Below are 20264 nucleotides of genomic sequence, written 5' to 3'. Positions count from 1 at the left end.
ATTGATTAAATTAGTTTTAAAGGATGTATAAATATTTTGACATCTCTTTTAACTCTTCATGAAATTAAATTCATTCTTCCTTAAAACATACTTTCCAAAAGTGATCTTGCTTCATTGTTGTGATTAAAATCTTTAGTCCGAGAAGAATATTGTGTGTGATCCTTCAACTAATTTTTGTGTTATGCTAAATCATTTTTCAGGTGATTTTATTTCGTGTTATTTATTTTCATCTCTAGTTATTGTCCTATATAAGGTTTCGGGTTGATCTTATCATAGTATTTCACAAGAGATTGATATAAGGCTTTGTAAGGTTCAATAACTTAGTTTTACAGTGTTTTTCTTTCTCTTTTTTAGTATGTTTGTAAATAATTGAAAGACTACTGGAGTGGTTTGGTTAGGGTGAGTGAATAACTCGATGTAGTTTAAGAAAATGAATAAATACAAATGGTGATTTTTCACTCCTACAGATTTACTTGTCATATTGTGAATCACTTTTGACATATATCTTGCATATTAAAAAATATCTGAATTGAATTTTAGTTTTTTTTTTTTTTTACAAAAGTTGATTTGCATTATTTTCAATCAAAAATTGTTAGAAAGTTTAATTCAACAATCTTACTTGTATTCTCATATTTCTTGATAAACACACTCTCTTAAATCAAGATATGTACATCTCATGTATAAGACCTGATATTAATAGGTGGTTCGATAACGATTTAGATGTAATAATATACCCAACAAACATAAAATTTCATTAGGATAAACTCTAACCATGATTGTGATACTATGCTAATAAGTAGACTTTAAGCTTAACTGAATGATGGAAGAAGGATCCAGCTGATTTTGGTGGTGGAAGCTATCAACCAGATCTTCTTCTTTGAACGAATATAGACGCAACTGCTTATATTTTCACAACTGAATGACCGATGCAAGCAGCTAGTGACGTGAATGAATGGATGAAAGAACACAACAAAATGAAGAAGGATTGAAAGAGTAGGTATGTTTAGTGGAATGAAGACGTAAGGAATCAAGAGGAATTGAAGCAACACTCTAATCAGTGGTGATAAACTGATGAAGTGGTGATGGAGAAAAATGGAATGAGGGAAGACATTTGGGTGCTGAAATGTGATCCAAATGGGTGGAGAAATGCTAGGAATGGAAGCCTAGCTAGGGAGAGAGGCTAGAGGAAACTCTCAAGCTCTCTCTCGATGACCTTCAACAAGAAGAAAGTTCTGGACAAAATCAACAAAAAACAATTCTTCATTCAAATTAAAGGTCCTTTTTACAATGGCTAAGCAAGCTATTTAAAGGAAACAAAACAAGCTCTTGGTTCACGCCTAACGTTATCAATGCCAGTTGTGCAAGGATGAAGAAATGTGAGTGGCTATGTGGGCAACAAGCTAGCAACAACACGTGGACAACAAGCTTGGTGCAGCTTCAACCGCTGAGCTCAAACCCTCATTCGCTGGGTGCTACGATTCTTCACCTTCAACCATGCTGGTTGTTGGAATGTGACACATGTGGGCTTCCAAAGCGGCTTGCTGGACAACTGGACAATGCCTTTATGCATCCAAGTGAAGATTTGGCTTGCTTCTCTATTCTTGAAGTTTCCTTGCTTCTTGATGTATCAAGCTTCTTGGGTAGTTGATCCATGATTTCCTAGGCTTATTAAACCCTATAAAATAGCATACAAACATGTTAAAGATAATCCTTCTAAGACTTAGACAAAGAAAATTAAGAAAGAGCCTTTAAATGTCCTTCTTTACTTCCCTTTCTTAGCCTTAGCTTTAGTTGGTACTCCTTTGAATGAAATTCCCTAAATGGGTTTCCATCATACCCTTCCTCTTGAAAAATGGTTTGTCCTCAAATCGGGAAGATATAAAGAAACACAACTTTGGTTTATCACTTAATGTATGAATGTCCAAACTTGCTAAACCAAATTCAATTTTCAGGACAAGTTAAACCACATGATATCCAAGCATAATATTTAAGCAAGTATGGTTAACTATATCTAATCAAGCACAAATCTAACACAAAATTACACAACAGATTGAAGAGACTCCCTATTCAGCTTGGTGTAGTTTATGCAGGTAGCAAAACCCCTTTTGCTCCACTTTATCTACTCTTAGTGTTAGACTTCCCACACTTACAAACTACTTTTGAACAACTTTAGTACCTGTAGAGATCAACCAAAAAGAAGACTGCACACCTCTAAATAGTTAGCACAGTTCAAGTTCAAAACTTATTTAAGGACTTAAACAATAACACTCTCAATAAGAAATTTGGCTCTAAGATGCAGCCACACAAAGCTCACAAAATCATTTCTCTCTTTGGAAGCTTAAAGCACTAAAAAATAATGGAAAGGTTTGGAAAGGAGATTCTCTCTTGGCAGTTCAAAGCTGGAGAATCTTTCAGACCACCACCACCTAAGATGCTACCAATCACACAGACCTTTCTTTCAAATTCCAGAAACCAAAGTGTAACATCTTCTCAATTCAGAAAAAGGTTAGGCTAAGGCGCAGATCAATATAATGGACAAAACAAATATAACAGAACAGGACATCCATCAAACAATGAAAGTGACAACACAACAAAGCAACTAACTCAAGATCAACTCTAGACCAGATTACAAAAGCAAACAAAAGCTAAATTAAAGAACAACAGATCAGAAGTCACATGTGATGTAGACACGCTAGTAAAAATATGCTTTTTAACTCGTCCAATAGACTTCGGTCTAAGAAAAACCGAAGCCTATCAGAAAGCGATGACAATTTTGTAGTTTAGATGAATTTATATGCCTCGGTTCAGTGAGAACTGAAGCATATAACACATATTACGACCTATTAACTCGGTTAAAGGTGGAACCAAGGCCTATTACCTCGGTCAAATCACCCAATCGCACCTTGATGAGTCGTTATTTCTTGAATTATATTTAGTTTATTGCACTTAAATAAACCAGGGAATTGTGTTTAATTGTTTGTTACTTCCCCGTTTTCCGAATTCTGCTTAATTTGGTCGGAAATTTGTAATTGTGCTAATTTGGGTTTTTTGAGCTGATTAAGTGCATTTTTGAAGTGCAGGAAAATTTTGGAAATACATTTTGGGACATCAGGAAGAGTGCCAAATAAATTCAAGGCTCTCCATATAGACATTTTAGAATTAATTAAATTGTAATTCAGTAGTTTAGAATTTCTGTATCAACTTTTACATTTTGGGACAATTTTTGGTAAAGTAGACTAGACCCAAAATGTGAAGGAAAAATGACTTGGCACCTTAGGGTTTTTGTGTGGACCCCACCCTCATTAAAGGGGAGACACACGGCCTTTAGGTTAGGCCGCCACTTGACACGGACCACTTACTCTTTCATTTTTTTGGACCTTAGTCTTTTTCCGAGAACGCTGTTTTTTGATAATGAAGGAAGAACAAATATTCTCTTTTTCTGGGAGGATGAAACAGTGATTCATTGTGTGTGATGGGTGATTTCATCTTCAAGTAAAAAACGCTGTGCCCTTGTTTTATTCTGCTACACTATGCACGTTATTTTTCTTGGCTTGGAGAAATGATGATTTAACTTGGGGAGGGGCTGGAACGTTTTTTTGAGTATTCACTTTTCAAAAAGAGGGGCGCTGATTCCAGTAGCTGCACGGTGATGGCTGGAAACATTTGAAGGAAGCACACGGTCGGCACAACATTCACGTTGTTGAGTTGGAGAAAAGAGAAGGGCTGGAATGAATGGTGTGCACGGTCCAGCAGTAGAGCAGTAGGTGAATTCTTTTAGAAGCTTTCGGTCCACGCTGATGCTAGAATGAAATGGAGGCAAGTGGTTGAATGTAGTAGGAGAATGGTGTGCACGCGCTGATGCTGAAGGGAGCACACAGCTCACGATTGTTGGCAGTAGGGAGCGTACGGGAATGGTGCTGGAATGAAGGGTCACGACTGGAAGCATTGAAGGGTAGCAAATGTTGATTGAGTTGGAGAATGGTGTCACGTCTAGGAAGCACGCAGAGAGGAGAGTGGAGTGACGCTTTGGAAGAAGAAACGGTGATGAGGTGAAATGCAGTGCACGGTACCGTGATTGAGCATTTCAATATGAAGAAGTGATTAGGTGGAGCTGGAAGAAGTGAAGCACCGAGAGAAGTTGGCAGACGCACATGTGAGTCATTTCTCATTTAAAGGCTCTCGGTCCAGCAGGTGGTGTCACGGTAAGCGTGTGTGCACGTTGCTTGAGATGGAGTGCGCAAGTGGTGGAGAGGTGTGGATGTTGAAATGCTGAAGCACGGGATTCAAGGGGCAGTGGTGTCACGTTTGTGAGGTGCTACATTGGCTTTGATTCACGGCCTGGGAAAATGCTCAAGCAGTGAATGTTTTTATTCATTTTGTTGATTAAGGAGAGCACATGAGTCACGTGAAATGGTAGAAAAAAATTTATCTTTTCTTATTTCTTTTGCCTTAGGATATTTTACATTATATGTGGAATTGCTTGTCATCTTTTTAATTAAGTGTTGCATTTTAATAGCATGAAATTGTGTTGGGATATTTATCTGTTGCTGTGTTCAGTTTAGTGTTTTTATGCACTTGAATACCGTCAATTATATTCGGTTGTGTTAGATTTTCAAGTTTTAATTTAGTTCATCCGCATTCACAAATTTTTCACAAACCCCCCCCACTGCGTGTTTGATCTGAAACTGAACCCAAATTGGTCCTTGAGAGACGACCTAGGAGTCACTTCCTAGTCTATACTGCATTCTTTTATGCACAACTTTTGTGGGAGGTGTGATCCTCTCAACACACCTCACCTACTCTCATCTGCCCTTTTTCATTTTACACGGTGGACTGTTGCCTCTCGTAGAAGTAGAAACAAAGAGGTTTTCTTTCCTCTCGCAGAAGCAGAAATAAAGAGGGTAATCTCTCTTCTCCTACTTGGCAGCCACGGCACGAGGAGGTTCTTTCCCCATTGAAGCAGCTTGCGCTCTGGCAAGGATGACGATGGTGAGCGGAGGGGAGGCACGATGGTTAAGATGAGTACCGCGGCGATGATGATGGGAGGCTCGCCAATCTAAGGCGTTTGGCGTGCAGAGAAGATGGTGCCTTGGAGATGATGGTAGGTTCGCCGATCTAAGAGTTGAACGAATCGTGGTGGTTTCTATGGAGGCGAGGTGGCGGCGAGGTCACAGCGAGGACGCAGCGAGACCGTAGTAAGGCCGCGACGAGGTCGTGGCGAGGTGGCGGCGAGGTCGTGGCAAGGTCGCGACGAGGGCGTCCTGCAGCGGTGGCGTTGGCGAGGTGGCGGCGAGGTCGTGGCGAGGGCGTTCTGTAGCGATGGCGTTGGCGAGGTGGCGGCGAGGTCGCGATAAGGTCGTGGCAAGGTCGCGGTGAGGGCGTCCTAAGGTCGCGGCCAAGGGGAGGCATCAACCTTCATCTTTTCTTCTCTCTGTTCTGGTTTGGCCTTGCAGGAGCCTCCTTTCTTCCCCAAATCGTTCTCAGAGTTGGTGATGGCAACCTCCGCAATGCTCATTGCATCAAAACCCATACTTTTTTTTTGTGTTATTTTGGGAGCAATTTTGTCAAGGCTGGTGTATTTGCTGTTGGAGTGCTTGCTTCTGAGATTTGGTTCTTAATCTTTTGAGAATTGGTTCTGTGAAAGGAAAGGAAAATTCAATAACCACTGTGGACTGTTTTGCTTGGACTGTGGACTGTGCAACGAAGAGGGAGAAGTGAACTGTGCATACCGAAAAAAAAACACGCTATTGCCTCGGTTATCTAAGAACCGAGGCATAATCCTATCTCGTTTTAACCCGGTTAAGAAGAAGGAACACGAGATTTGGAGATGATGATAGGTGAGAAATGAAGGTAGAGGTCGAGTTTGTGAGTGAAGAAGGCTTACCGAGATGATGAACGACTTGCGGTGAGGAGATTTCTCTCTCGAGAGTGAAGACGCCAGGAAGCTGAAATTGAGAGAAATGAGAGTGATGCTCTCTGATGCATGAGAGAGAAACTAATGAATGATGTGGCAATGCACATGCTGATGCGTGCAAAGAAGCTGAAATGTAGTTGCTAAGGCGCGCCACGCAGAGGAAGTGGATTGGTGGAGAAGCGACGTCGTGGAGGAGAGAGGTATGGAAGCACGGTGAAAAAAATGGAGAAACGAAAGAATGGGGTAGCTTGCTGGAAGGTGGCTAGAGGAAGTCTTCAGACTCTCTAGCCTGACTTTCAAGACAGAATAGTTTCAGATTCATAAAACTCAATTCTCATTATTCTCAAAAGTGAAAATTACAAGAGAGGAGCTGGGTATTTATAGTAACCCATGCTCCTTGAAAGCTAAGATACGTATACAATGAAATGTAAAAGTACAAAAAGAGGATTATGTAATGTAGGATTCCATCATACCCTCCCTCTTAAAAAAAGATTTGTCCTCAAATCTGACAATCGTCTTATGAAGAAGCTCCACAAAGTCTTGGGAGCATGGCCATCTTGGAGTGGCCTTATTCTTTTAGATCCACATTTCTTCCTCCTGGATCAAACACGAATATGCAATACACATCAAATATATCTTCAATTAATATTGATCCAAAGAAGAAACTTTTTACAAAAACAAGAGAATAAGGACTTCTAACATTTTGATTTGTCATCTTTGGAAATTTTAGAAGTCCAAATTCAATTTTGTCTTAAGTTACTTGTTTTGTTAAAGATAACAATAACTCAAGATTTGAATTGCCATATTTTGAAAAAGTATGCATAGAATATGGAATGACAATTGGTTTGAAAGAGAAATTAATAGTTGAAGAATAAACAATTACTGGAAAAAAAGTACAGTATTGGAAACCTTTCCTTTTAGGTTCCATAGTGTTTGAAAGAATAGGATTTCTCATTAGCAATTTCTCCTTTTCTTGCCCTTCTCTCCTTTTCTTCTTCTCTTTTTTTATCCTCTTCTCTTCTCTCTTCTTTCATTTCTTCTCTTTTCTTCTTCTTTTCTTCTCTCTTCCTCTTCTCTTTTCTCTTTTTCTTCTCTCTCTCTTCTCTTCTTCCTTTCTTCCTCTTCTTTTCTCTCAATCTCTCTTTCTCTTTTCTTATCCTTGAGTTCTTTAAGTCTTGCCCCAAATTCTAGTTCTCTACGAAGGAAACCATGATCATTTAAACTCTCAAGAAATAATTTTCCATCTTCAATGCAATCTCTAATTAGTTCTAGGTTTCTTTTAATGATTGAAGGCACAAACTTTCTTCTCATGCAAGCTTTTAATTCATACCAATCACGAATGAAGGACTTTCTACCTTTCCTAACATGATATTGTCTTTCATTCCACCACTCACTTGCATGCTCTTCTAACTTAGAGAGATATATGCTAAGGACATAAGATTCACTCTCTTTATAAAACCAAGGATTTATTTTATCAATTTTTTGTTCCCAAGCTAGGTATGTTAATGAACCTATGTCTTTACCAAAGAATGGAAGATTAATTTTCTATCCTAGATGACCTAGATGAACTATAACAAGACATTTTTGTTTCTAAAAGTTTTTCTAGTCTAAAGGGTTAGAAGCTTCACTCTTAGACAAGTCCCAGGTAAGAGAGGTGAGTCATGAAGACTGCTTAAGTACCAAATCTTGTCTTGCCAGAAATGTCTTAGGTTACTAATTATTTACCCCTTAAACTAAAATTACCTTTAAATTCAAAGGACAAGACTCAAACACAAATTTTTGGACACTAATGACCCCTAAACGTGAAACACAAAAATCAAAGGCAATCAATATCAAATTCCACTCCTATGGTAAGACTTGTAGCTTTGGCTAAAAGACACACTCACCGTCTACTATCGATGCAAGGAAAGAAAATTGCCAAGATTGGAGATAGCACCAAGGACTCTTCCAAACACTTGGTCTTAATGGCCTTTTTACAAGAAAACAAATGGAAACTAAATCTAAAACATACTAGAATCAAGCTATACTACTCTGCTGCTCCATGCATTGCATTTGAATTCGGTTCAGCTGCTCCTTTGGTTGCATTGCTTTAAATCTGCTCCTTTGGTTGCATTGCTTTAAATCTACTCCTTTGGTTGCATTGCTTTAAATATGCTCTTTTGGCCTTACACCTCCTTGGGCTTGCTGTGAAGATATTGAGTAGAAGTTTGCGACGTTTCCAAGATGAAGGCTGTCGTGTTGGAGAATTGGTTTTGTCCATACTTGCTTGGAAGGTTGATGGACAAATTTATGATCACCAAAATATGATGTCACAAACTTGTTTAACAATCGGCAAGTATGACCGAATCGTTTAATAAACTCGGTAAGATCAAGTATCGTTCTCCCAAAGGACTCACGGCCTAGTTTAGTTATGTGATTTGTTGATTAGCTAAGACTTAAGAACAAAATAATTGGATTTTACTATACAAAAGACGAAAATAAACATGTATGCATGAGGTTGATCAATGGCTAAAACAAAAGACAGACACTTTCAATGAAATATATTGATGAATATGTTGTTGGGGGTCAATTTCATCTAATCCACTCTCATATATTTTAGGAATTCAACATTCAAGTCATCATTGTTAATGCCACTCTCTAAATTACCTTTCAAGAAGGCTTCTCCCTAATTACGAGTTCATACGATTCCTAGCATTCCTAATAATTAGTTTTTTTAGCATAGGAGCTTAAGGCAACCAATATACTATTGGGAGAAATTCCCCGGATCTAGACTTCCCCGTATGTTCCCGTATCGACAAAACCAATAATCATGCATTGAATGAGTTAAACAAAACAAGCATTGAGCAAAGAGGAAAAACCCTAACTAATGATGAAAGAAAGCATAAGTCTTAGATTAAGATGCAAGCACAAATTCCATATATGAGAGCTTCAAAAGATTACATTGATTCCCCAACAAACATACAAGGTTTAGTTCACCATATTCATGGTGAACCTAGATGAACAATAATGAAAGAATGAAAGAGACAGAAAAACTCGAGAAAGAGAAGAGGAGAGCTGTCACCATCTCCCAATCTACCCCAAGGGGTGGAAGAGAGAGTGTTTGCTTCGTTTCTGCCAAAGATACCAACCCTAAGACATCTAGGTCTTTAAATAGGACATAAAAATAATAGAAAACGGGTCCAGGCCCAAATAGATCATAAAATCGCAGAAAACTGGCCCAAAACTCGTATGGTTGACTTTTTTCGTATTCTGGTTGACTGGTTGACTTTTTGGTTGACTGGTTGAGTTTTCTGGTTGACTGGTTGACTTTTCTGGTTTCTAGTTGACTTTTCTGATTCCATCTCTCTCCTTCTTCACTTCTTTCACTAAATTCACCTTAAAACCTGCACAAAAACACTGAAATCAAGCATAAACCTGTCCAGCTCTCTTATTTCTGAAAATATGGATAAAAGCATGATTTCAAGCTAGTTTCTAAGTGTAAAGGTTGCTTTTTGTGTCAATTTTAAGCATGAAAGTAACAGTTTTTCAACTGTTATCAAAGGTCTACCAAGATCTTTAAATTGATGCATTGATTTCAGTTCAAAGAGTCCTCTACTATATCAGATTCTGTGTTCTCTTGGTTGCTTTGGCCTTTCAATCCTTCTCAAAGAGGTTCCAAGCTTATGGAACAATTTGTATTCAGCCCTTGAGATGCAATGAAATATAGGCTTGATGATTTTCATGTCAAATCAGTAGCACTTCAGCTTAGATAGATCCATTTGCATCTACTTGAAGATCACTATTTCATTTCTAGACCTGCATGTTTATCACAAAAAAGCTAATGCTCTAGTTGAGCAAATCAATTTATTCAATTAGTCCAAAATTGATGATTAAATCAACTTAAATTTAAGGACCAAATTGGTCAAAATAGAACTGGATGAAAATTGGGTTATTGTCCAGAAGACAACACCAAACTACACCAAAAACCAGAAAGCTGAATTGGCTTAAACAAGGTATGATGAAAACTGTTTGAACAATTTTTAAAAGCTGAAATCTGCACCTTCAATTGTAAAAAACCAGTTCAATCAATAAGTTTCAAAATCCTTTTGATCATTTAAAATGTTTCTCAAATTAGAAACTGTAGAAACCAACTTGATAGCATAATTCAATTTGAGAAAATGGACTTTTTAGTGCAGAATTTTCCTCTCCGTCAAGGCTATTCAAATCTCACTTTTGAACTGTCTTACATGGAAGGAAAGACTTAGCTATGGATGCATGGATGACCACAACTCATGATACCACATGATGGAAGAAGGATCTAGCTGATTCTGGTGGTGGAAGCTATAAACTAGATCTTCTTCTCTGAACGAATATAGACACAACTACTTCTATTTTCACAATTGAATGACCGATGCAAGCAACTGGTTACATGAATGAATGGATGAAAGAACGCAACGGAATGAAGAAGGATTGAAAGAGTAGGTGTGTTCAGTGGAATGAAGACGTAAGGAATCAAGAGGAATTGAAGCAACACTCCAATCGGTGGTGATAAACTGATGAAGCGGTGATGTAGAAAAATGGAATGAGGGAAGACATTTGGGTGCTGAAATGTGATGCGGATGGGTGGAGAAATGCTAGGAATGGAAGCCTAGCTAGGGGAGAGGCTTGAGGAAACTCTCAAGCTCTCTCTCGGTGACCTTCAACAAGAAGAAATATATGGACATAATCAACAGAAAACAATTCTTCATTCAAATCAAAGGTCCTTTTTACAATGGCCAAACAAACTATTTAAAGGAAACAAAACAAGCTCTTGGTTCACGCTTAACGTTATCAATGCCAGCTGTGCAAGGGTGAAAAAACGTGAGTGGCTACGTGGGCAACAAGCTAGCAAAACACGTGGACCACAAGCTTGGTGTAGCTTCAACCGCTGAGCTCAAACCCTCATCCGCTGGGCACTAGGATTCTTCACCTTCAACCAAGCTGGTTGTTGGAATGTGACACATGTGGGCTTCCGAAGCAGCTTGTTGGATAGATGGACAATGCCTTTATGCATCCAAGTGAAGATTTGGTTTGCTTCTCTATTCTTGAAGTTTCCTTACTTCTTGATGTATCAAGCTTTTTTTGCTAGCGATCCATGATTTCCTAGCCTTATTAAACCCTATAAAACAACATACAAACATATTAAAGATAATCTTTCTAAGACTTAGAGAAAGAAAATTAAGAAAGAGCCTTTTAAAGTCCTTCTTCACTTCCCTTTCTTAGCCTTAGCTTTAGTTGGTACTCCTTTGAATGAAATTCCCTAAATGGGTTTCCATAACTGAACTTCATAAAATTAATTTGTAAGGTGATGTTTGTACCCACTTATATATTATAAATTGAAGGACTTTCTTCTCATGCAAGTATAAAATACTTGCATAATAGTATAAAATACTAATAACTTTACCTGCATAAAATGAGAACCATGAATATGTCCTATACTTATTAGTCGATGTTGTTATATATTAAAAGATGGTCTAATACGTAGTGGGAAGATTGTAATATTTAGAACCGATAACAAATAAACTAAAATGACATTATATCGATTAGCAATACCCATGTCTGGTAGTCATCCACTTCTCCATATTAGCTTATAATTAATGAAACAAATTGTTATGGGAGAAAAATGTAAGACATAATAATTAAAGTGTAAAGAATAGTAACACGTACCCCTAATTGTGAGTTGACTAACAAAGGCTTCCTCNGCTCTGAAGATTGTCCACTTGGTGGATAAAAAGCCAAAGTCCATGTCGCCCATTACCTTCACAGACGGGGAATTTAAAGCTCCTGGTCTAGAGCACGATGACCCCATGGTCATTACAGTCGAGATAACTAGATATTAAAGTTATGATCGATCAAGGGAGTTTGGTCAATATCTTCTACTAGAAAACTTTTGAGAAGATGGACTTGTCAGAAGACCTTATCGTCCATATAACAAACAAACTCTTTGTTTCGCACGTGAGGTAAATAGATCTAAGGACTAGGCTTGGAGCCGGGCGGGACAATAAGGAAATGTGAGTAAGGTATCTCCTCATGGAGGCTAACACCTCCTACAACATGTTAATCGGGCAACCCTGCCTAAATGCGTTCAGTGTTGTCGTCTCCATACTACATTAAGAAATGAAGTTCCCCTCCGATAGAGGGACGATCTAAACAGTCCACGCAAACCAGAAAACAGCACGAGAGTACTATGCAGTAAGGTTGATCAATAATTATCTAAAGCTATTAAAAACATAGGCCTCCAACAAATAGTTGGGACCATTGAGCTTCTCTAGTACGGAGTTTCTCCATGCACCTCTAAAATTTTCTTCCTGCACTTCCAATTTTCTTCAGAATGCCAAAATTGGTCTGCGATAAATCTTTTTACTTTGGAAGTTGATTTTTCCTTTTTAATTTTAATTTAATTTTTTTTAAATAATAGATTTTCTCCCTACACTTCCAATTTTCTTCATAATGCCAAAGTTGTCAAAGTTGATTTTTCCTTTTTAATGTTAATTTTTTTTAAATAATAGATTTATAAGTCATATACAAAATTATTAATCAAATGAAAATAAATAAAACATATATATTAAATTCAAAATAAGATAAATTTTAAAAAAATTGAAAAAACACCCAACATATTTCAAATCCAAGATTTCAAAATCCTGACTAGTTCTTCATCGAATTTCAAAATCAGAACCCAATCGAATTTCAAAATCCAATTAGTCAGATTTCAAAATTTTTTGAGTATTTTTCGCATCTGTAATTATTTATCCACCTCAACAAATAAAGATATTTTCAATAATTTGGAAATATAAGAAAAAAGTTTAGATGGTAGGAAGAAACTTCATCTCTAATATCATACTTGCATAAATATAATATTTTCATTTACTATAATTTGCTAACATAATATTAGCAATATACTAAAATTATATCATTGATATATTTGACACAATTAAGTCATAAAAATAATTAAAATCAAATAATCGTAAAACTTAAAGAACTAAAAACGTAAGTGAATAAATTTGGGATAATGATACTTTGACAATCTTTTTTTTTACAACATTTTAACACCATCTACGTGTCGTTCAATGATTATTCTATGTTGGTGTTTATGATTATTATTATTATTGATTATGGAGTAATTTTGAATCAATCACAGAATGACATGTAGATAATGTTAAAATATTGTCAAAAAAATATAGTCAAAGTATCATTTTCCATAAATTTGTACTTGATCCTATAATAGAAAAAAATAAATTATATATATATATATATATATATATATATATATATATATATATATATATATATGACGCAATGATTGTGTTACCTTTGTACCCATAAGTTTGAGAACAGAGGGTATGTGAAAGGGAGTGGTCAATGCCAACAAAAAAAACTAAAAAGAAAAAGAAAAAAAGAGGTAGTGGTTATTATTTGATTGAATGGAATCACGTGACTATGATGTGCAGGCAGTAAATCAAATCAAGTCACGTTTCTCATTAACTAACTAATCCCATTTACTTTAATTGATCAATTATTATTATTATTATTATTATTATTATTATTATTATAATTAACCATCACTGTTAGTCACCCTTCCCATTGCTTCACCTTAACCCACGCTTTCTCTTTCGCGTGCATTCCACGGCCTCCAACATTTTCCCTCTTCTTTGCTTCTTCTGTGTACGAAAATCCCACCAGCATGTTCAAAATTTCAAATCTGTCTAATTCAAAATTAGATTTTTATTTTTATGTTCAGATATTTTCTTCAAGACAAAAAAATAATAAAAAATATATGGAACTTTTAATTTTTATAAAAAATATATTTCTGAATAAAACTGTCTCAGAAAGGTATATATGGAGAGGAAAAAAGCTTATATTTCTGAATTGTTTAAAAGTTAAGTGTTATTAATAATGAAAATAAATAAATCGTTGCCATTGTAAACCATAGTCATTATTTTCTTGACTATAACTCATTTCACTATTTAACACAAGTTAATTACTCTTCAAGAGAAATATTTTTTTTTTTTATACGAATTGTTTTAGAGACAGTGATAAAGTTTTTAATTCTTTTCATCTTTATTATTATTATAAAAGTAGAACTATATTTTATCATTGCAATCAATTAGTTTCGAAATTTTTCGTTATAAATTGCATCGTTAAAATATGCTCTAAATATTTATTTATCAAAATATTTCGTAATAATAACCTGATATATAAAAATAAAAAAAAACTAAAAAAAAACTCTGTCATGCACTTGTAAATTAATTAGTTTGTTCATAAATCCATAATTAAGTGATGGGACGGAACACCAAAAGAAAAGTGATAGCAATTAGCAATCTTAATAACAAGGTTTTGGATTCAAAAAGTATAATAAAAGACATTAATTAGTTTTATCTCTTTTAACTTAACTCATGTAACCTACTTGAACTTATTAAGAATAAATCATTTCTTAAATACAGATATATAAAAAAAGTATCAAAAAAATATATAAATAACACAATTTATTTTATAGCAACGGATATATTCATTGTTGATATATATAAGGCTTAATACCCTATTTTGTCCCCAGTTTCGCTCGAAAATGTCAAATTAGTCCATGCTTTAAAAAATGCGTCAATTACGTCCTCACTTAATAAAATTTGCATCAATGAAATCCCTTCCGTTAAATCCGTACAAACGGCGTTAATTATTTTTCTCTCTCTTCTACTTGAATAATTAACGCCGTTTGTACGGATTTAACGGAAGGGATTTCATTGATGCAAATTTTATTAAGTGAGGACGTAATTGACGCATTTTTTAAAGGATGGACTAATTTGACATTTTCGAACGAAACTGGAGACAAAATAGGGTATTAAGCCTATATATAAAAATGTAAATAACACTTGCATGCAATATGTTATTTTAATTTATCTAAAGATTATTTTATGTAAAGAGTGCAAATATACACATATCCCTATATTTAAGTAAATGATTAATTATCTATGGATCTAAATCAAATAGATAAAATATATAAAAATAGATAATTGTTTCTTTACATAGGTGTGAGACATTATTGAATATCCTAAATTGAAGCAATGGATTTTGTTCCACCGAAAGCAAAGAAAAATTGGTATTGACAAAAGGAGAGGTCAAGCAGTTGGTGAGCTAAAATTGTCAACGGTTTGTGAACTAACCCTTCCTCCATTGAAAAATAATCATACACTTTCACAATCTTTGTTATTTTAAATCAATGCATGTAAAAGAATCTATTCACTTTCGATGAGAGAAAAAGTGAAGAAAATATAGAGATGTTTGTTTCGTCTTCAACAAACAATGTAAACAATTTCTCTTTTACAAGTCAGCATTGTGAAAAGAGAGAAAATATATATTTTCTCAATTTTGACTTTTAGACTATAGAAGACTTTTAAACATTAGCATAACAAAAAAATTTATATTGGTTAAAAAGAAATCTTTTGTACTGGTTTTTAACTCGTCATAGACACAACAAACACAAAAAGTTTTTATTTTTTATGTCATTTCTGAATCTACGATAAAAAGTTTACATTTTATATCGGTTCTAAACACGTTATAAATCGTTCACTTTAACATAGATAAATTTGTTAGGTTTGTAATAGAAAATCACTTTCTATATTGATTATTGTCACAATTAGCATAAAAAAATAACTTTATATGTTGGTTATTACTGCAATCGACATAAAAAAAACCTTTATGTTAGTAAATGTCATAACCAGTATAGAAAGTGAATTTTTATGTCAATTATTGTCACAACTAGCATAGAATGTGATCTTTTTTTTGCTTTCAGAATTATTTGTTTTCCTACTCACATAACAAAGCTTCCATATATACCAGAATTCTAGCCCACATATATACAATCTTTAACAATGTAATGTAATCCACATGATCATTTAATATTTACGTATAAACTTTTTATACTTAAAATATCTATATAAGTAACATCATTTACTATAAGTACTTAAAAGAAAGGATCCTTAGATCTCACAAACATCCTTTGAGACTTTATTCATCAACGAAGATGGATCATTGAAAATCTACACAATCAAATAAAAGATGAAATTTACATTTAGATATTTAATATTTGAGTTAATTATATATATTATCATATTCCATGAATCAATAATGTTTGCGGATACAATTATATGTATATGTTTCACCAGATAATATCCACACTAATAATTCTTTTGACCTCAGTACTACAAGTTAAATTCATAAAATATCATATATTTAATAATTGTATTTCAATAGTCATAAGATTAACTACTTTGGTGTAATGTACTACAACTTCATTTTAGTAACATGCGGATATCCCCACCCACAAACTCAAATGAGTTTCAACAACTTTGTGATAGTTAATGTAGATTTAAATTGCTTTAATTATCAAACTTAGAAAAACTAAAATTGAAATTAGTCACTCTTTGAAACTTTGACACATAATTTAGTTACTTAACTTAAATTTATGAATTTAGTCATTTTAACAAAATTTTTGACGTTTCAAACAATGATAGCATTTGAGGTGTTTGCACTGTTTGGCACATTTTTTCTTCAATGTTAGTTGAAAATGCGTTTGAAACCTCAAATAATAAACTTAACAAATTTTGATTAAAAAGACTAGATTCACATTGTCCTAAAGATGAGAACTGAATTAGTCTAAATTTTGAAAGAGGAACTAATTCCAATTTTTACTAAAAGTCAAGGACCAAAAACATATTTAATATTTTATGGGTGTGTAAAATGCAATGCGAGAGTAAAGACGATGCGATGAAACTTCAAGGACATAATGAGAAGAGCCAAAAAATGGAAGCAACTGATACAAGGAGGGTGAAGTGAAATAAGAAGGAGAAGATAAAAGAAGAAAATTAAAGATAATATAACGATGAACTAACATAATATTTGTATTTTAAATTAAAAATAATTTAATAAACTTATATTTTATTACAAAATTGTCATGTTCCATTTACTATAAAATTTTTAATAATAAGTCGTCATAACATTTAATTTTTGTACTAATAAAATAGGCTTGAACATTATTGCCACATTTATGAAGTTATAACCTTATACTTATCTATATTTATTTAAATAATTGATAATATGATATTATTGAAAGAGAAATCAATACAAATTAACTTGCTTAAAAAGATTCTTTAACGTGGGAAGTCAGTTTTTAGATAATTGAATTCTCAATTCCATTTAACTAGTTGGATTTTTTTTATGGGAGGTTATAGCCAGAAATGATAGTCATATAACTGGAGGTGCAATGTTTAATGCTCCATTTTGAACAGTGACATATCCAGTTGGTAGAAATTGAGAAACAGAAGAGTTGGATGCACAGAATGCAAAAACGGGGTTTGAACTTTGAACGTTGAATGAGAGAAAAAGCATTGATTGTTAGCATTTGTTGTCTGTGGTGGTTTACAGCAGCCATGGAAGAGGCAAAGAGAGAGAAAGGAAGAGACAAAATTAGGTAGACAGCATTGACAATGAGAGAGAAAAATGGGACCCACAGTGTTCCTAAGTCAGCACCTTACACACACTTTTGCTCTTTTCTTCCACCAATCTATTCTCCACAAGTCAGCCCTTCTCTCCTCTTTTCAATTCTTCTAACTAATACTTATTATATAAATATCATATTATAATCATCAATTCTTATATTAGGTCAAAAACTATATATCTCTTTTTATTAAATACTATATTCATCTCATATCAACCTTGTTCCATAATATTTTACTCAAATAACTTAATATATATATATTTTTTAGTTTCCTACCCCTAATTGTGGATTTCGTCCTTATGTGAAGAATTAGGAGTAAAAGTACATAAGAGTATAAATTAATGTAAATGGACAATTCAAAATTTTAGTTCGCAAATGACGGAATGATTCATATTAGAGTTTATGAGCTCTCGTCTTAAAAAAAATTGTCCGTTATAAAATAATTATTTTTTTGGAAGTTGTTATAATTAATGATACTAAAGATAAATAAAAAAAATAGTTGAGTGGTTAGAATTTATCTTTTATATGGTTAATGATTAATTAATTAATTAATGCGTTAATAAAAATTATTTGTATGACATTTTTATATGTTAAATAAACTCGTAAATAAAGTTGTCAAACTTAGAATTTAAGTAAATAATTTTAGTTAAATTTGAGTTTTTTCTAACGAAATAAGCTTTGAAATTATATAAAAAAGTGAAATATAAATGTTAGCCATGTTTGGTCATTGATATATATATATATATATATATATATATATATATATATATATATATATATATATATATATATATATATATATATAACAAATAATTGAATGTATTAGGACTATTGTATTTTATTAGTCAATTATAAAGTGATCTAATTAAAATGTGGTTAAGGAGATATATGACATGAAAGATTTATTGTATAGAAACTAATAATAATTTTAATTTGTTGAAATGACCAAATTATAATGAATGAAACTAAAGAAGAGTAACAGTCAAATACTACATAAAGGTCATGTCTCCATTTGCAAGTACACCTATCATTCTAGTTTCTTTGTTTTTATCTCATCAAAAGAGAAAATAGGAACTAAAAGTGTTGTTCTATAGAGGAAAGATCAGATACTAATTCAAGTTGGTTATGAATGTTGTTTCCACTTTACCGTGAATCATAAATTCTAGGTTTAATATATCATTTGGTCCGTGCTTTTTGTGATTTGGTTCAAAGTAATCCTACCTTTTAAGACCTCATATTTCGTTAAAAAATGTTGAATCTGGTCCTTTCCGCTCACACAGTTAAAAACATAACGGTGCAAATGCAACCGTGATGTTTTTAAGCGAAAGGGACCGGATTGAACATTTTTTTAACGAAATATGGGATCTTACTGAACTTTTTTAAAAGTAGGATTACTTTGAACCAAACCCCTAAAAGTAGGGACCAAATAATGTATTAAACCTAAATTCTAATAATAAATTGTTAGAAAAAGTACAATTTTATATTTAGAGAAGACATGGTTCATTATTTTGATCGATAATTAGGTAAGTTTAAGTTATAATTCATTTTCAAGTAGGTGTTTAGTCATTTTTGAATGATTGTATCATATAATTCATTTTAAATTATGACTTATTTTTTAGTAATTGTTACTTTTTTGTTGTCGTATTATATAATTTATTTTGAATAATTGTCACTTGTGATTATATAATATAGATTATTTTTGGGTTATGACTCGTAATTTTGTAGAATAACTCATTTTTCGAATGGTTGTATTATATAATTTATTTTCGAATAATTGTCACTTATTTTCACGTGATTGTATTACATAATTTAATTTTGAAGTAAAGTTTTTGAATATACTCGATGATGAAAAATTAGATTGTAGCATTTTATTACGTGGGTGTGGATTACAAGCTCATATGAAAAATGATAACAAGATTTTGACCATAATTTGAGATTCTTTTTACATTGTTGTAAGAAAGACGTTTATACATAAAGTTGTTGTTTAGAGGTTCAACTACAATACTATTGTTGCATTCACATAAATGCCAAATGAAAATTACAAACTTTGACCATACAATCATGTATAACATTATCTTATAAACATTTGTACCAAAGATTTGTGCACAGGAGTGTGACTATGCCAATATATTTTTAAAATACATTCATAAAGAAAATTATATAAGAAGTTCTGCCACAAAGTTTTGGTTGTACAAGAAAAACTTATAGAAAATTACATTAAAAATTTGATAATAGATAATTGCTTCATAAGTATAAAAGTTGTGCTTATATAGAAAATTATAAACATGATTGTGGTTACATCAACATTATGGTATGAGAGATCCACCAACATAAAAAGTTACATTAAATATTTCATTAGAAACTTAACTTTTTTTCATAATAGATAGTTTCTTTATGTTTTTGTGAAAAATAATTTTTATCATAAATTTAATACAATCTCTCATATTTTATTTTATTTTATTTAATACATTTTTATGTAATAAAAATTATTGATGAGTTTTAGATACGAGCATAATATTTAAAAATTATAATAATATTTAACATGATCTTATTTAAAATTTAAACTTTGTTCACAATAAATTTGATAAAACTTATAATTATAATTTTAAATATCATGCAAAAGAAAATATAATTATTCTTAGAGCAAGTAAGGATACGCATACACGTTTCTATAAATAAATAATAGAATTTAAAAAATAAAAACAATTATTCCATTAAGGATAAAAATGAAGAGTTATGTGATATCTTTTAATTTTAGAATTATGTAGCTGCTTTGATTGTATTATTATTTAATTTATTAAATAAAAAATTATTATAATTTGATTAAAGATAAAAGTATTTAAT

This window comes from Vigna umbellata, chromosome 6 (assembly GCF_029865625.1).
Source record: "Vigna umbellata cultivar VRB3 chromosome 6, Vumbellata_1.0, whole genome shotgun sequence".
Taxonomy (NCBI): domain Eukaryota; kingdom Viridiplantae; phylum Streptophyta; class Magnoliopsida; order Fabales; family Fabaceae; genus Vigna; species Vigna umbellata.
Note: the sequence above shows the minus strand (reverse complement) of the source record.